General features: G+C 38.3%; 1 protein-coding gene across 1 annotated transcript in view; it reads left to right on the top strand.

Moving 5' to 3' along the window:
* SHROOM4 (shroom family member 4) overlaps window positions 1-18,068 on the top strand; it is a gene marked incomplete at its 3' end in the record, with an annotated part of 215,754 nt that overhangs the window by 186,894 nt on the left and 10,792 nt on the right. The gene's annotated exons all lie outside the window — the stretch shown is intronic.

Genomic DNA, 18,068 nt, shown 5'->3' with positions numbered 1-18,068 from the left:
CTGCTGGTTGTTAAGAGTTCTGGCCTTATCATTAAAAAGTCTACAAATAACAAATGCTGGAGAGCATGTGGAGCAAAGGGAACCCTCCTACACTGTTGGTGGGAATGTAAGTTGGTACAGCCACTATGGAGAACAGTATGGAGGTTTCTCAGAAAACTAAAAATAGAATTACCATGTGATCCAGCAATCCCACTCCTGGGAATATATCCGGACAAAACTATAATTCAAAAGGATACATGCGCCCCGATGTTTATAGCAGCACTGTTCACAATAACCAAAACATGGAAACAGCCTAAGTGTCCATCAACAGATGAATGGATAAAGAAGATGTGGTAGATATATACAATAGAATACTACTCAGCCATAAAAAAGAACGAAATAATGCCATTTGCAGCAACATGGATGCAACTAGAGATCATCATACTAAGTGAAGTAAGTCAGAAAGAGAAAGACGAATACCATATGATATCACTTATATGTGGAATCTGAAATACGGCACAAATGAACCTTTCTACAAAACAAAAACAGACTCAAAGACATAGAGAACTTGTGGTTGCCAAGGGGGACGTGAGGAGGGAGAGGGATGGAGTGGGAGTTTGGGGTTGGTAGATGCAAACTATTACATTTAGAATGGATAAACAAGGCCCTACTGTATAGCAAAGGGAACTATATCCAGTCTCATGGGATAAACCATAATGGAAAAGAATATAAAAAAAGAATGTATATATGTGCATAATTGAGTCACTTTGCTGTACAGCAGAGATTGGCACAACATTGTAAATCAACTGTACTTCAATAAAAAAAAAAGTTCTGGCCTTGAAGTCAGTCTGCCTGGGTTCAAATCCAGGTTCTTCTGTTCGCTAGCTGTGTGAATTTGGCAAGTGGCTTTCTCTTCCCCCCCACTCCCACCCCGCCCAGCTCCTCTCTTTCACCCCACCCCATCGGTTTCCTTATTTGTGAAATGGGGTAAGAGTGCTTACCTCCTGTGACTATTGTGTGGAATAATTGAGTTAATATATGTAAAGCATTTAGGACAAAATCTGGCACCATAAACCCTCAGTAAATGTTAGTTGTAATGAGGAGGAGGAGGAAGAGGAGCAGCAGCAGCAACAGTAACAGTAGAGAAAAAGGGTAAAGAGTGAAGTATTGCACCAGGATAGTTAGGCCTTGAAAACTAGGTAGGATGGCAAATATGGAAGCAATTGAAGGTTATTGATCAGGTAAGTGACATGGTAAATATGGCACTTCAGATAATTTGGCAGCATTTGCAGCCTAGATGGGTTGAAGAAAGACCAATTAGGGGCAGTGATCCAGGCATGAATGAGTGTGGCCTTGTTTTGGGAAGGTGGGGGTGCAATAGGAATGTAACAGAAGGGATAGATAAATATGTGGATATTCGGGGGAAAATGTTTATTGCGAAAGCAATATTACAGGAAATTAAAAACAGAAGAAAAAGTATCTTTTTTTAAACATCTTTATTGGAGTATAATTGCTTTACAATGTTGTGTTAGTTTCTGCTGTATAACAAAGTGAATCAGCTATACATATACATATATCCCCATATCTCTTCCCTCTCGCGTCTCCCTCCCACTCTCCCTATCCCACCACTCTAGGTGGTCACAAAGCACCGAGCTGATCTCCCTGTGCTATGCGGCTGCTTCCCACCAGCTATCTATTTTACGTTTGGTAGTGTATATATGTCCATTACACTCTCTCACTTCGTCCCAGCTTACCCTTCCCCCTCCCCGTGTCCTCAAGTCCATTCCCTACGTCTGCGTCTTTATTCCTGTCCTGCCCCTAGGTTCTTCAGAACCATAGAAAAAGTATCCTTATTCTTACTACCCTAACACCCTAATTGTTTTCATTTCCCTGCCAGCCTTTATCTATAGGTGTAGAGATTTGCGGGTGGGGGGGGTCATGATTATAATAACTATGTAGATGTGATTTTATGTGTCCTGCTTCTTTTTTCCTCACTAAGCATTATTTGGTGAACAATTTTTCCTGTTGCTATAAAGCCTTCCTCAATAGTTATAAATTTTAATGGCTGCATAATATTTCACCAGCTTAATGTGCCCTAATTTGCTTAATCATTCCCAAACTGGTGGATAATTAGGTTGTTTCCAATTTCTTGCTATTATAAAGTAATGCTGCTAAAAAATTTTGAGCAGCTATAACCTTTTTCTCATTTTGAATTATCTCATTAAAAACAGTTATACAGAGTTGGGATTAGTTGTTGAAAGAAAATTAGCATTCTTATTGTTCTTGATATATTTCACCAAACTGCTTTCCCTGGAGGTGTTTTACTCTGCCATTAACAACATAGGAGAATACCAGTTTCCCCTAAAATTTACCATCATGGAAATTTTTCTTTTTCTAATACAATAGGTATACATGGTACATATTATAATTTTAATTTGCTTACTTTGATTATTCTGGTTTGAACATTTTTTATGTATTTAATATTTGCATTGATTCCCATGTGAATTGTTGGTTCAGATAATTTGCTCACAAATACGTGACAACTTTTGAGAGAAAAGTAAAAAGAACTTGGGAATGAAAGGAGTTAAGCCAAAAATAATTTTCTGCCCCAGTGTCTTTAGAAAGAGAAAATTATTGATAGAGTGGGGGCAGGTGACAAGGGGACCTGGTTTGGTGGAGATAATAAGTTTGAGTTGGGATATGTTGAATTTAAAGTTAGTGAGGAAGACAAGGGGATGCTTTTGAGGAGGCCTGTTGATCACCCAGCCAGCGGGGGTAGGATGAAGAAGAATAGCCAGCAAAGGGGATTGAAGGGGCAAGCATCTGGAGTAGTAAGAAGGAGAAGTATGCCAGTGTACCGTCACAGACGATAAAGAGAGGACTGCTATTGGCTTTGACGGTTTGGACACACAAGTGACCTTCGAGAAAGCAAACTTAGTAAAATGGTGGGCATAGAAAGCAGATGGCATTATGGTCTGTAAAGGGGATGCATACAGAAGAAATGCACACAGTTTTACACATCCTAAATTCACCTTTTAAGTGTACAATTCAGTGAGTTTTGGTAAATTTGCATGCTATTGCAATCATCACCACAATCCAATTTTAGAACATGTCTATCTCCCTAAAAAGATCACTTTTATTCATTTCCAGTCACTCTCTATTCCACATTCAGCCTCAAGAAACCACTAATCTACTTTCTGTCTCTATGGATTTGCCTATTCTGTATGTACCTTTCATATAAATGGAATCATACAATATGTGGGCTTTTGTGTCTGGCTTCTTTTACTTAGCAAGCTTTAGCAGTTCATCTTTGTTATACCATATATCAGTATTTCATTCTGTTTTTTGCCAAGTAATATTCCATTGTATGGACATACCACATTTTATTTATCCATTCATCCATTAATGGACATTTGGGTTGTTTTCACTTTTTTTGTGAATAATGCTGCTATGACCATTCACATACAAATTTCTATGTGGACATATGTTTTCAATTCTCTTGGGTATATATTTAGGAGTAGAATTTCTGGGCCATATGATAACTCTGTTAACTTTTTAAGGAACTGCCTAACTGTTTTCCAAAGCAGCTTCCACCAGCAAAGTAGGAGGGTTTCAGTTTCTTTTCATTAATTTTAATACAATGATTATGTGCTACTATGTGATTAGTAAAAGGGTTTAAAAGAAGAGTGCTTGAAAAGACATTTATACATTTTAAAATGTTTAAAAAGAAGTTGGCTAGGAAAAGGAAGGAGAGAAATGGGGTGGTAGTTAGAGGGGGAGATAAGGTTTAAGTTAGTGGTTCTCAAAATGTGGTCCTAGGACCAGCAACCTCAGTATCACCTAAGAACTGAAGTAGAAATGCAAATTATTGGACCCCACCCAGACCTACTGATTCAGAAACTGGGACATGGCCCAGAGATGTGTGTTTTAAGAAGCCCTTCAGGCAATTCTGATGCAAGCTAAATATGAGAACCTCTGGTTTAAGTGATGGTTTGATCAGGATTTGGGAAACTGGTTTAAGTTTAAAAACAGAAAGGAGAGGTCAATGGAAAGGGAAAGAATATTTTTGCTGAATATGGAGGCAGCAGATCATAGTTTATGATCTCAAGGAAGATGAGAAGGCCTAGGAAAGGTCAAGGGCAGAGATGACATTTAAAGAGGAGAAATCCTGATGGAGCTTCCACTTACCTTCTCCCCACTACACACACATTTTTTAACATTTCTTATATCATTTCTGTCACAACTGGAATGATGGGTGTAGGTGGGAAAATCAAATGTATATTCTTGAGCCATTCTCTGCCTGGAAGCCTGCAACGAATTTTAATTCCAGGTAGTTACACTCTTGGTTGTCTCCCTCCACAGTTATTTAGTTTGCATGCAGAGAATGCAAACACATTTTGATATTAGCAGGAGGGAAAAAAACATTGGTGAGTAGATCTGCTGGGAGAAAAAGCTACATAAATGTGAAGCATTTAAAAGCCCAAAGAAATTATTTCCTAGATTATCTCATTTGGTTTTCCATACTTATAATTGCCTCCTGTGATCATTTCCATTTTTCTACTTTGCACAGACCTTTCGAATGTGTAGAGTGTTTATATATATATATATATATATATATATATATATATAAAACCACAGTTAATCCTCAAAGAAACTCTGTGAAGCCTTATTTTTCCCATTTGACTGATAAGGAAGCTGAGACTCAGGAAAGGTATTATTATACTATTATTAAAAACAACAACCACAAAAGGTATAATAGCTAACATTTATTAAGTGTTTATTGGGTATCAGGCACTGCTCTAAGCATTTCACATGAATTATTTTATTTATTACTAATCATGACCCTATGAGATAGTTACCATTTATTGACCCAGTTTTACAGATGAGGAAACTTACTCACAGATAGATTAAAGTCACTTGCCCAAGGTCAAACAGGCATCTGACTCCAGAGCCCATTACTTCTGGGATTATACAGCAACTACGTGACAAAACTAGACTACTACCCAGGTTTTTCAGTTCACAGCCTAGGGCTCTCTTCCTTCTTTTTATCATACCACATCATGAGCAGAGTGTGGAATATCCAGTACACATTTCCTATTTGGCAGTTGAGTAAAAGAAAACGGATAATTCAGAATTGAATCTCATTTCATTAGGAATAGTACACTTTTCAAGAAGGCTTTACCAGCTAAGAAGAATGCAACCTTCAGAGGCATGAAAGGATTTGTCAAAGAGTGTGACAAAGTGAATTTAAATACTTGGGTATTAATTTAATCGTGGGCACACAAAACCTATTCAAGGAAAATTATAAAACTCTAATGGGAGAAATAAAGACATGAATAAATGCATAGCTATACTCTGCTTCAATTTGGGAAGACTAATATAGTAATGATTACAATACTCCCTAAGTTAATAATATATAGATGTAATGCACTACCAATTAGAGTCACTGTGGTATACTTTGTAGAACTTATCAAATTCACTGTAAAATTTATCTGAAAGAATAAGTGGGCAGGAAGACCAAAGAATACATTTATTTAAAAAGGTAATGGTGGTTCAGCAAACATCATCCTCAATGGTGAAAAACTGAAACAATTTCCACTAAGATCAGAAACAAGACAAGGTTGCCCACTCTCACCACTATTATTCAATATAGCTTTGGAAGTTTTAGCCACAGCAATCAGAGAAGAAAAAGAAAAAAGGAATCCAAATCAGAAAAGGAGTAAAACTGTCACTGTTTGCAGATGACATGATACGATACAAACAGAATCCCAAAGATGCTACCAGAAAACTGCGAGAGCTAATCAATGAATTTGGTAAAGTAGCAGGACACCAAATTAATGCACAGAAATCTCTTGCATTCCTATACACTAATGATGAAACATCTGAAAGAGAAATTAAGAAAACACTCCCATTTACCACTGCAAAAAAAAGAATAAAATACCTAGGAATAAACCTACCTAAGGAGACAAAAGACCTGTATGCAGAAAACTATAAGACACTGATGAAAGAAATTAAAGATGATACAAACAGATGGAGAGATATACTATGTTCTTGGATTGGAAGAATCGACACTGTGAAAATGACTATACTACTCAAAGCAATCTAAAGATTCAATGCAACCCCTATCAAACTATCAATGGCATTTTTTACAGAACTAGAACAAAAAGTCTTAAAATTTGTATGGAGACACAAAAGACCCCAAATAGCCAAAGCAGTCTTGAGGGAAACAAACGGAGCTGGAGGAACCAAATGCCCTGACTTCAGCTTATACTACAAAGCCACAGTAATCAAGACAATATGGTACTGGCACAAAAACAGAAATATAGATCAATGGAACAGAATACAAAGCCCAGAGATAAACCCATGCACCTATGGTCAACTAATCTATGACAAAGGAGGCAAGGATATACAGTGGAGAAAAGACAGTCTCTTCAATAAGTGATGCTGGGAAAACTGGACAGCTACATGGAAAAGAATGAAATTAGAACACTCCTTAACACCATACACAAAAATAAACTGAAAATGGATTAAAGACCTAAATGTAAGGCCAGACACTATAAAACTCTTAGTGGAAACCAGAGGCAGAACACTCTGTGATATAAATCACAGCAAGATCCTTTTTGATCCACCTCCTAGAGAAATGGAAATAAAAACATAAACAAATGGGACCTAATGAAACTTAAAAGCTTTTGCACAGCAAAGGAAACCCTAAACAAGACGAACAGACAACCCTCAGAATGGGAGAAAATATTTGCACATGAATCAATGGACAAAGGATTAATCTCCAAAATATACAGGCAGCTCATGCAGCTCAATATCAAAAAAAAAAAACAACCCAATCAAAAAATGGGCAGAAGACCTAAATAGACCTTTCTCCAAAGAAGATATACAGATTGTCAACAAACACATGAAAAGATGCTCAACATCACTAATCATTAGAGAAATGCAAATCAAAACTCCAATGAGGTATCACCTCACACCAGTCAGAATGGCCATCATCAAAAAATCTAGAAACAAATGCTGGAGAGGGTGTGGAGAAAAGGGAACCCTCTTGCACTGTTGGTGGGAATGTAAATTGATACAGCCATTATGGAGAAGAGTATGGAGGTTCCTTAAAAAACTATAAATAGAACTACCATATGACCCAGCAATCCCACTACTGGGCATATACCCTGAGAAAACCATAATTCAAAAAGAGTCGTGTACCAAAATGTTCATTGCAGCTCTATTTACAATAGCCAGGACATGGAAGCAATCTAAGTGTCCATTGACAGATGAATGGATAAAGAAGATGTGACACATATATACAGTGGAGTATTACTCAGCCATAAAAAGAAACGAAATTGAGTTATTTGTAGTGAGGTGGATGGACCTAGAGACTGTCATACAGAGTGAAGTAAGTCAGAGAGAGAAAACAAGTACCATATGCTAACACATATATATGGAATCTAAAAAAAAACTGTTTCTGAAGAACAGAACAGGTATAAAGTTGCAGACGTAGAGAATGGACTTGAGGACACGAGGAGGGGGAAGGGCAAGCTGGGACTAAGTGAGAGAGTGGCATGGACATATATCCACTACCAAATGTAGAATAGATAGCTAGTGGTAAGCAGCAGCATAGCACAGGGATATCAGCTCAGTGCTTTGTGTCCACCTAGAGGGGTGGGATATGGAGGGTGGGAGGGAGACACAAGAGGGAGGAGATATGGGGATATGTGTTTATGTATAGCTGATTCACTTTGTTATACAGCAGAAACTAACACACCATTGTAAAGCAATTATACTCTAATAAAGATGTTTAAAAAAAAAAGCTAATGGTGGTAGACTTACCCTATCAGATTTTAAAGTCTATCATAAAGTGACAGTCATTAAAACCATATGATAGTGGGTTGAAAAAAAGTCACACAGTGAAATTAAATAAAAAAGAGAGATTCTAGGAACAGATACTAAGACTATAGAGCACACTGGATGCAACCGTGAACTTTGGAAAGCAATCATCTGTCTTCAATAAATGTTGGGAACTGTAGGTATCAATATGGAGAATAATTAACTTAGAGCCACAGTACATAGAATACTCTGTAGTAAATTTCAGAAAGCAGACCAGTTGAACAGCATATTCACTCCAGCTACGGATGGAAGATAAATTTGTGCCTGTTAAACGGAGGATATCATCAGAGACAAGATGGATGGTTTCAAATATTTAAAAGTTGGCGGAAGAAACCTTTGTACAACAAAATGTAATAAAAAGCTAAATAGCAGAATGAGGAAAATGTCTGGGGTCAGCATCACAGATAACAGTTGACTGTCCGAAAAATATAAAGAATGGATACAGATATAGAAGGTCGGCTTTCAAATTCAGCTTCATAAAAGGGCAAGGAAAATGAACAGCCAATTTACACATGAGGAAATAAAGGCAGTAAAATCACTGCCTGGAAAAGTACAACCTCTCTACTAATTAAAGAAGTGCAAATAAAAACAACATCAAGGTTTCACAACCTGCTTATTAAATTATCAACAATTAATGGAAATTATAAATAGAAATTACAAAACCCTATCTTGACAAGACTTAAGGAAACAGTATGTGTTTTGGGGGGCAGTATAAATTGGTTCAGTTTTCCTAAAAAACAGTCTAGAAATATGTGACAAGAGTTACAAAACTGTTTGTACATACTCCTTGATCCAGCATACCCCCAAGGAAATAACCTAAAAAGGAAAAAAATAATTTTTTAAAGATATTTAAAGTAGTGCTATTTATAATCATGGAAAATATTTACTAATCTAATATATCATCATGATGGAATAGAATATAGCCATTAACAGTGACAGGTATACAAATATTGGGTCTTATACAGAAATGGGTATTTGTAATAGTATTAACAACAAAATATGCTAAATTCTAAACTCACATGTTGAATCTGATAGTAGCCTTGCACAAAGAAGATTCAGAAAATCATCTGGTAAAATGTAAATAGCTGGAGTTGAATGCACATGGTGTTCTTGGGGTACATGTCAAGTTGCTGGAATTCATAATAAAAAAGAAAATCTGAAGAAGAGGCAGCCCACATTGGTTTGATTTAGGCCTGCAAAGTTAAAGATCAAGGGCTTTAGAAAAATCCCCATACCAATGACAGACTCTTACTTACCGGACATGCTTGATCTCTCTGTTAGCTAGAATTTGTTTTGCTAGAATTCTCCATCAACCAGCACTTCTGCTTATCTAAATCTGTGAGAACTTGACATTTCTGAGGGGGTACATCACCAGACATTTGTGAATCTTCAAATTTGTCACCATTATTACAACATAGAACCTCTCCACCCCCACTAATGAACATTTTATTATCTGACTCAGAACCATTACTTTCTCAAGACCATTACATTTCTCTTCACTTCCATCATCAGCACTAGTTTGCAAATAGTTTGCATTTCAGTGCCATTATTCACAGAGAAGCACATATTCTCTCTACCATGGTTACTCCACACCTATGTACCTTGTTAACAAATAGAGACCTATCAAACCACATTGAGATGGGAATGCCAAGTGGTTGACTAGGCTCCCTCCTTTGCTTGGTGACTTGCCCTACAAAGCAGTATTGTGAGGCCTTGCAAGTCAACTTCATACCCTTTGCAAAATGACCAGTTATTACACTTCATGGATCTTTAGGGCTACTCTCAAAGGGTTAAAACCTCGAATGTTAAATATGTTCGTGCCAAAGAACTACTCTATGATAATTGTCATTCATAATTGAGCACCCAGAATACCTTTTAAACTGAGATAAAATCATGTTCTTTATAACTTTGGTGTTAAGTCTATTCCACTGTATTTTAGGTCTTCGAAATTTAGTACATTAACATCTGGTATATATGAGGACTTAAATATACAAAAATTGCTCTCTTCCCCTGGCACATCCATTGTTTAGTGATTGTGGGGCACCGAATTTCCTTAAATAGCATCAGGATTCCCAGAGCTTTATGGACCTCCCATTATTTTATTTTATAAATCTTCTCGCACTTGTTACATGGGTGATATGTATATAGTTAATTAAAATGCATTTCGTTTTGAGAGCTTTTTTTTTTTTGGCTGCATTGGGTCTTTGTCGCTGTGCATGGGCTTTCTCTAGTTGCAGTGAGTGGGGGCTACTCTTCCTTGCGGTGCGTGGGCTTCTCATTCTTCTCATTGCAGTGGCTTCTCTTGTTGCAGAGCATGGGCTCTAGGCACACAGGCTTCAGTAGTTGCAGCACACGGGCTCAGCAGTTGTGGCTCACGGTCTCTAGAGCGCAGGCTCAGTAGTTGTGGCGCGTGGGCTTAGTTGCTCTGCAGCATGTGGGATCTTCCCGGACCAGGGCTCGAACCCGTTTCCCCTGCATTGGCAGGCGGATTCTTAACCACTGCGCCACCAGGGAACTCCTTGAGAGTTTTTTTTAATGGCTTTATACCTCTTAAGATACCCTGGTGAGTTGGGAACCTGGTAGATAATGACTGTTTAGAGCAGTGGATCTCAAAGTGTGATCTGGGACCAGCAATACCATCATCATCCTGGGAATTGTTAGAAATAAAAATTCTCCACTCTGCCCCAGACCTACCAAATTAGAAATTCTGGGGGTAGGACTAAGCCAACTGTGTTTTAATAAGCCTTCCAGGTGATTCTGATGCATGTTCAAGTTTCAGAACCACTGCCTATTAGAGAATAGAGCCTCAATAACCTCGGCCAGCCTGATCCTCCATTAAATTGTTCTCATGGATATCAAACCCTCCAGGCCCCTCCACAGTGTGTTACGTGCTGCTAAAATGTCTTTTATTAAATCTCTTGAGAAGGTTATGAGAATGCTGAAGAGGCAGCATGTTGTGCTGGCAAAAGCACGGGCATTGGAGTCAGATGGACCTTAGTTGTAACTTCTCCTGGCTGCTTATTCTCTTTATGTTCCCTCAGTTGTTTAACCTCCCTGAGTCTCATTTCTAACATGGGCAAGAGAATACTCAGGCTGGAAGATTGTCTTCAGGGTGAAACGAGATGGAGTCTGTTAACTGTCCAGTGCTGTGCCTGACACATGGTGGACTCTGAGTAAACAAGAGTGGTCATTACCATCCCTTAGCACCATGTCTGTGACACTGTGTAGGGTTCAGAGGAGTAATGGAAAGACCTTCTTGGAAACTCCAAGTTGGAGTCATTGGAGAGAGGAATCTAAGCTTCACCCAGGACAGCCCCAGTATAGCAAGGACTTCTCTGATTTCTTCAAAGGACACTTTGCAGCAGGCTCCTTGGGGCTGTAGAAGGCTCAGAATGAGTCCTGCCACTTGTATTTGCTGTTGCCAGACTAATTGTTCCTTGCTTGAAGTTCTGTGGCCCCAGAGGCAGAGAAGCGTGGCAACAACAAGCTCTCTGGGCCCTTCTCCCCTCCCTGTGTAGCCTCCTTGTATCTCACTTCCTGGATCTTGTAAATATTTCCTTCAGCAATAAGCTGGGAGTGGCTGTTTCTCTTGGAGCAGTCTTATCTTTTGGCTGCTGGGGAAAGGGGAAGGGGAGAGGGGCTGGGACTGTGCACTCTTGCTGCTGAGATCCTGGAATGCCAAGCTATTGTGGTGAGGTTAAAAATAAAAATTCCAAACAAGAAAACTTCAAAAGGCCTAAGGAGGAGGCGGGAGGAGATTTTTCAGTCTCTGAAAATACTGGTTTTCATTTTCAATTACTATGAGCCCCTCCCCCCACCAAAAAAGATAGTAACAAAAGGGGAAAATCTATTCATCAGAAGAACAGGCAGCCTGTGCCAAGAGGAAAAGAGAAGAACAGCCCAGAACTTGGCACACGATTTGCTTTTGTTTTTGAGATGTAGGCTCCTTGCTGGTGTCAACAAAGCCCTTTCTCAGACTTAGCTTTCATGCTCCCTCCCCTCTCTTCAGCAAGGAGTTAAAGTCTTTGAGAACACCTTGGGGATGAATGTAGTGCAAGTACCTTTTGCCTTAACTCAGGAGTCCTTGCTTCAGTGGGATTTCCCTTGGAGCCAGATAAGGCAAGTTCCAGTCTGGACACTACTACTTCTTACTAGCTGGGAAAATTAATGACACTCTCTAAGCCTCAGGATCCTCACCTGCAAACTGGCAAAAATGGTAATTACTTCAATGAGCTGGTGTGAAGATTAATAGAAATACCTGCATGAAAGTGCCTACAAAAGTGTGTGACACATAGTAAGTAAGATGTAAGAAACCATAGTTCTTTTCCCTTAATTTAGCTCCTTATCCTCCACTCTAGGGAAGAATCATTACTTCATCCCAAAGGAGAGTTGTAGATTTAGATTTCTGTGCATATAGGTGGCTTGAGCCCTTTGAAACTAGGGCCTCTAGAGACCAATATCCTTGGCCTGAGCCTGACACACTTCAATGCAAGCCTCCCATTCACCAGTCTGCTTCAGCTATTAGTGCCTGGAAAGCAAGGGCTACGGGTTTTGCTCCCCTGAGATCTGGTCACCTTGCACAGTGTAATACTGAATGACAGCTTGGATGACTTGTACACACATTGGCCCAGCTGGTCCCATCGAGGGCAGTGCTTCCCCTTTTCTGGAGTCTTGCCTAGTTCTGCTCCCTTGATGTAAATGACTCTGCAAGGTTCAGGCTGCCCTTACACGAGCTGTGTCAGTGGGAGAGCAGTGCTTTTGAAATTAGGATTGATGCAGAGAATAGCAATTTCCAGGTTGCCTTGCTAGAGCCTAGTGCCTCAGGATAGTGTCACAGTGCCATAAATCGGGGCACCAAATGTCCCTAGAAGGGTGTGCTCTTTTCTTCCAACTGGTTCTGGAGTTGGCTACTTAAAGGTAAATTCTGTAATGCTGACGTAAGTGATTCGTACCTAAACAAGACAACATAGAATACCTAGTCTTGTTGATCGTCACACTGCTTTTAAGCCTAAACTTGCCTTTTATTCTCTCTCCCTTTTAGTAGATGAGAAGAGTGAGTGAATGAGCCTAGGATTAAAATCCTTGGTTATCTAGGGCCTCCTGGCTCGGCAGCCATGTAGGTGAGCTGGGACTCCAGGACTCTTGGTTTCTTGGCTATTGAGTAGGGCTGAACATTAACCAGGGGATAGTGCAGTTCAACTCCCTTGATGGGAACAAGGAGTAGGGCTGAAGCATACAGCAGTGAAGGCTGTACACTGCACAGTTTGCACAACCATATGCAGTGGCCCTAAGGACTTCACTCTAATAATAAGCATAGTTCTGTCATTTATTAATCACTTTTCCATGTACCCAGCATCATTGCTAGGTCCTTTTTATTTTATATGGTCAATCCTCACAGCAGGTTTGTTAAGATAGATATTTTACTGAAACTGAGGTAAATTAAATACTTTCCTCAAGGTCATGCAGCTTTTGGGTTCTGGAGGCAGATTTTTAAATTTTACTGAAATTCAGACCCAAGTCTTTCTAACACTGTGTTCTTTGTGCTCTGTTCTGTTGCCTTTCCTGTGCCCTGGCAAGGAAAGAGTGGTAAATTTGATGACTATCATGGAGCAGGGTTTTTCTCACCACGGCTGCAGGACATTGGCCCAACTTGAGCCTTTGGAGACGTTGCTTTCACCACCTGCATCTCATAAGATCTAGATTTGAGATGAAGGTGGGGAAGAACAGGAGAGGCAAGGACAGAAGGTAGGAATGTGTGTGCTGAGGGGTGGGACACATACTGTACAGATTGGAAACCAGCCTAACTGGAACAAATAACTCTATCCCCAAACCTCTACCTCCAAACCACAACACTCCCATCTTTTTCACCCTGGACCTTTGTTTCCATAGTATGATCCCTGAACCACTGGTATTAGAATCCCTTCGGGAAATTGTTTAAAATGTAGATTCCTGGGCTCCACCACAAGGTACTAAATCTCAATTTCTATTGATAGAAGTGGAGCCGAGGAATTTGCATTTTAAACAACATCTTCAGGTAATTTCAATTAAGAGCCACTTCGATTAGGAACAACTGCCTCAGACCAATGGTTTCCAACTTTTTGGATCATGCACCCTTCTCAGAAAGAATTGTTTTGAGCATTCACCTTTAATATATGTTGGTAGTTTATTAATAAATTACTTATATCTACTAATGTTCTAATATTTATGTTTTTAAATGCAAAAAACGGTGAGTTTTGCATTAGTATTCTTCGATGAGAATGGTCTCTGGTTTTCCTTTATGTATGTTCTAGTTGCTAGGTTTTGGTATTGATGTTATGCAGGATTCTTTTCTTCTCCCCCTGTTCTCTAGATTCCAGAATCTAGAAAGTGTAAATAGCATTGAGGTTGTCTGTTACTTGAAGGTTGGTAGAATTAACACAAGATCATGGGAGTGTGCTGTTTTTTTGGTCAAATTTATCAAATTTTTTCCTATGATAACCTGTGGTTTAGATATTTTCGTTCTTCTGCAATTAGTTTTGGTAATTATGTTTTCCTAGAAAACTAAGTTTTCAAATCTGTTTTCATAGAGTAGAGCAAAGTGTTCTCTTACTCTTTTCATTTACTTTGTAACTGTGGTTATTTCTCCATTTCTAATTTTGTGCATTTAGGGTTTTTAATTAGATTAGCAAGAGGTTTATCTGTTTTATGGTTTTATATTTTCTTTTGAAGAAAGCTTTTGGCTTTAATTATTAGTTCTATTATTTGTTTTCTAGTGTATTAATTTCTGCCATTAGTTTTATTTCTGCTTTGCTTAGGTCTATTTTTGTGGCTCTTAACTTCTTTTGTTGAAAGCATAATTCATTTGTTTTAATTTGTTTTTATGTATTAATATAAGTATTTAAGACTATCAATTTTCCTTTAATCATTGTTTTAATCAACCACATCCTCTTCTGATATTTTCATTGTTGTTATTTGTAGGTAGTCTACAATTTTAGATTAGATCTCCTCTTTGACTAGAGTGGGGGATATTTTCTCCCTTTTATTTTCTGTGTGCTAGAAGTATTTGTTTTTCATTTTGCTATTAATTTCTAGTGTTATTTTATTGTGACTGGATACAGTTTTGTCATCAGCTGAAAAAGTCTTATATTTTGTTTCTGCTTTTTCTACCTTTGCATTTTCTATGTATTTGCTTTATGAATTTTGATGCTATGTTATTTGGTACATAAAGATTCAGGGTAATTAGATCTTAATTGTGTTTTCTAATCATTAATATTATAGTGCCCTTCTTTGTCTTGTTTATTGCTTTTTCCCTTTAATTCAACTTTTTTTATGATATGAGTATCATGGTCCTTGGGGTTTTTTTGGGAATTAGCTCAGTTATTAAATATTTATGGAATGCCTACTATGTGTCAGGCAGTAGGTACCAGATGAATGAGACACACAAGATCTCTGCCCTTGTGGGGGTGTATGCTCTGAGAAAGGCAAAATAGAAAAATGATAATTAAGGGTAAGTTGTCTCTACTTTAGATAAGGTGGTCAGGAAAGGCCTCTGTGCCTGACAGCATTTATCATCCTATTACTTCCCACTCACCACCTTGTTTGTTTGTTTCCTGAGGGGGGAAATGCCAGGTGGAACAGTCTGTACACAAGGAATTATTATAATCTTAAGGAGCTATAGGTGGGCTAAGGTCCAAATGAGAAGAGAATGGGGATGTGTGGCTATGAATTTCTGATCCACATGAGGGATGAGCTAGCCAGGATGGGGACTGCAGATGAGGGGAATGAAGGAGATTTTGCTTTCCATTCTATCTGACCTGGGCCACCATTATGTGTATTATTATTTTTTGAGGAAATATTCTCAGTCTTCATTGTGACTACTGAATGGATATTCTGTCTGATGATTTAATTGAACTGCTGGAATTTCCTGTCACTAGGCAGTACTTAGCATGATGCTGATTGCTCACAGACTATAGCAGGAAACCAGATCTTCTGGCTTAGAGGGCTTAACTCTTTAAACTCAGAGATTAAAGAGATGTCCTTTGCTTTGGTCCCTCTTTATTATACAGAAGTTTAACTCTTATACATATTTAACTAAACCTGGACTTGTTTTCCTTGCATATACTTTTCTGTTACTTATGAGATGAGAGTCTTACTTCACCTCACAAGTCATAGTTTTTAAGCTTTCTGATAGTTTTTTCTTATAACTATGTAATATATATATACATATATACACATATAACACATATTAAAATTTTATACACACACACACACGCACACACACCCTGAACTCTTGAATCTGAAATTTATTTTGGTATATAATATATGGTGCAGCTCCAAATAACACTGCTCTGCAATTGTCTCAAAAATATCTATTAAATAATCTTTAACTTCTTGTTATGGAAGGTGAATTATATATGACATTTTTATAAATAGTTTGATATGTTTCTGGACTTTCAATTATGTTCTATTAGTCAGTAAAACAGTTTTAATTATAATTGCTTTATATTATGCTTTATACCTTACTTACCCCCTATTTCTTCTGTAGCAAAATATGTTTTTTATTATACAGTAGTCCCCATGTATCTGTGGGAGATATATTCCAAGACCCCCAGTGGATGCCTGAAACCACAGATAGTACTGAACCCTATATATACTATGTTTCTTTTAAATACATACATACTGATGATAAAGTTTAATTTGTGAATTAGGTAGAGTAAGAGATTAACAGTAATAACTAATAATATAATAGAACATTATAACAATATACTGTAATAAAAGTTATATGAATTCTGTCTCTCTCCTTGATCAACTTCCTCAACTCTGCCAGAAATGTGGCAGTGGCTTCTTCATTGACAGATGCAGCCTTTCCAGTAACTTTCCTGTTTTTCAGTCCAAACCTATTCCTAAATCTTTGTAACCATCTCTTACTTGCAGTAAATGGCTGAAGTCACTTGTTTCAGGGGATCCCTTGCTGAAGTCTTCGTATAGGCTCCATGTTTTCTGGCGCAACACATTGCTGTCAGTCAGAACATGCTTTCTGTTCATGTCTTCCATCCACAAATTTAATGCCTTTCCATCTTACCTAAGCCCATGTCATGCACTCTGGCTGTAACTTTTGCAGTTTGAGATATGACAGCAGGCACGAATTTCTTTTTCCTTCTTCATGATTTGATGGATACAAGATTCGTTCTTACCATAGATCTTAGCAACCTCAGCATATGATTTTTTCCCTTTCCTTATTAAGTCAAGAACGTTCACCTTTTCACTTAAAGGAAGCACTTTACGGCTTCTCTTTGGCAGATCTAAATTGCCAGCATCTCTACTCTTAGGCCTTGGGGCCATTATTAAGTAAAATAAGGGTTACTTGAACACAAGCACTGTGACACTGTGACAGTCCATCTGATAACCTAAGACAGCTACTAAGTGACTAATGGGTGGGATCCGCTGGACAAAGGGATGATTTAAATCCTGGGAAGGATGGAGCAGGACGGCGGGAGATTTCATCACACTACTCAGAATAGTGTGCACTTCAAAACTTATGAATTGTTTATTTTGGGAATTTTTCATTTACTATTTTTTGGACTGTGGTTGACTACAGGTAGCTGAAACCTTGGAAAGTGAAACAGTGGACAAATGGGGACTACCATATCCTGCTTTATTTTGCAAGTTAACACAAAAATTCTATAGTTAAAAGTCCTGGTGAGAATTCGGATTGGAATTGCATTAGAAGGATATATTTTAAATCCAAAATAGCAGATATTTGTGAATGGCCTGCTCGATGTTTTTTGGTACAAGTATAAGAACATGGACAGAAAGTATACATGCCAAATTCATGATATAGCTTGCATGTAGAGAGGCAGCAGGGGAATAGAAGTGGGGAGTGAAACAAAGGATATTATTATTTTAAAAATTCATGAAGCATAGATGGTAAAGTATTAAAATGTGCTAATTGTGGGCAGTAGGTGGGAACATGAATATTTATTATAACAATCTCTGTATGTTTTTAAACATTTGAAATGTTTCATAATTAAAAACAAAACAAAAACAACAGATGTAGCAGGATAACCACACTTGCAAGCCCCAGAACACAGCACATTTGTGTGGGGTGGTGTGTATATCCAGACTTTGGAGTTAGACTCTCCATGTTCAAATCCTAGCTCTGCCACTTACCAGCTTTATGACCCTGAGCAATGACTTAACCTGCCCATGCCTCAGTTTCCCCA

Source organism: Leucopleurus acutus, assembly GCF_964270905.1.
Source record: "Leucopleurus acutus genome assembly, chromosome: X".
Taxonomy (NCBI): domain Eukaryota; kingdom Metazoa; phylum Chordata; class Mammalia; order Artiodactyla; family Delphinidae; genus Leucopleurus; species Leucopleurus acutus.
Note: the sequence above shows the minus strand (reverse complement) of the source record. Positions and strands in the feature narration are given on the sequence as shown.